A 1,350-nucleotide genomic window follows, 5' to 3' on the forward strand; every position below is an offset into this window, starting at 1 on the left:
AGTGGTTGACTCTCTGCTGCATGCCTTGCAGGACCTTAGGTACTTATGGAGCTTGCACTGGGAAGGAGCAGGTCGTTGTGGAGCATGGATCGTGGATGCCATGTTAAAACGTTTAAACAATCAAACTTAACATTACTTTGGGTTTACATTTACATACTTTGGATTTTCATTATTACGGTTCCGCTATTGATACTATGTTTGGTTTAGAGCATCAATTGTATTGAATTGGGTTTTACAAACTATCTTTTTATATTATGCTATGTTCAATATGATTGATGGCTTGATCCTGGTCATGTCACGCCTCCAAGCGGTGGTACTCCGCGTGTGGATTTTTGGGGGTGTGACATCAACAGTTTGTTAAAACTGAGTTTCTGGTCGCTGGGCTGTTCAGGCGCCCCGCGTAAGATCTGGGGCTAGGCTTACGCGCCCCGCCTGAGCTCCCCAGATCAGCAAACTTTGATATATTGACAGCTTTAGTCCCTGCGTGCATTCGAGCCCATTTCAGGCCTTTTTGACCCCCGTTAAGCCATTTTCAAGGCTCTATAAGGTCAATAAAGTTTAGAGGACTCAAAATATGCTCAGAGAAGTCTCGGATGTCGGTTCGTTTGGTCGTATGGTCGCGTTGTTCGTTAAATTACGACGAAACTCAAACGAACGCGAAAACAAACCAAATTAAGCGACGAGTGGTATTTTTGCATGCCGATCACTAAAATAAATATATTTTAGTGTGTAAAAAAATTTTGGATGTCCAGATGTGTCCATAACGTAAGATATGCGCAAAAATGCAAACTTACGCCGTTTTTTACACTTTTAGTCCCTGTAAGATCATATAAGCATGTTTTCGCACACCGAACCTATCAAAGCTTATTTCTAAGCCATGTTTAGGTTATATATGGTATTTTTAACTTATGATCAAGTTCTGGACTGTACGTTTCCTTACGAAACGGCAGACTTTTGCATGTTGACGCAAATAGTCCCTGAGAGCGAATAAACTTGTTTTTGCCATACCAAAGCCTTCAAAACTTATTTCTAAGTTATGTAAAGGTTATTTAAGGTATGTTAAGTTTATGATGATGTTCCGGAGTGTTTGTCACATTAAACTGATCGTGTTTATGCATCAGTTCGCGTATAACTTTCCAGAAAGCGATATAGAGTTTGAAATCGATCAAAAATCAACATGAGCATCAAATCAAACATAAATGACAAACATTGGGATCAAAACACATTGTTTTATTAATATTGTATTGTTCAGAGTCTGCAAAATGATATTACAAGCACAGATGTCACAGTCTCCCCTACTTTAGGAAATTTCATCCCGAAATTTATTTAGAGGATACTTGTGAGAATAGA

The sequence above is a fragment of the Helianthus annuus genome, chromosome 12, assembly GCF_002127325.2.
Source record: "Helianthus annuus cultivar XRQ/B chromosome 12, HanXRQr2.0-SUNRISE, whole genome shotgun sequence".
In the NCBI taxonomy this organism is placed as follows: Eukaryota; Viridiplantae; Streptophyta; class Magnoliopsida; order Asterales; family Asteraceae; genus Helianthus; species Helianthus annuus.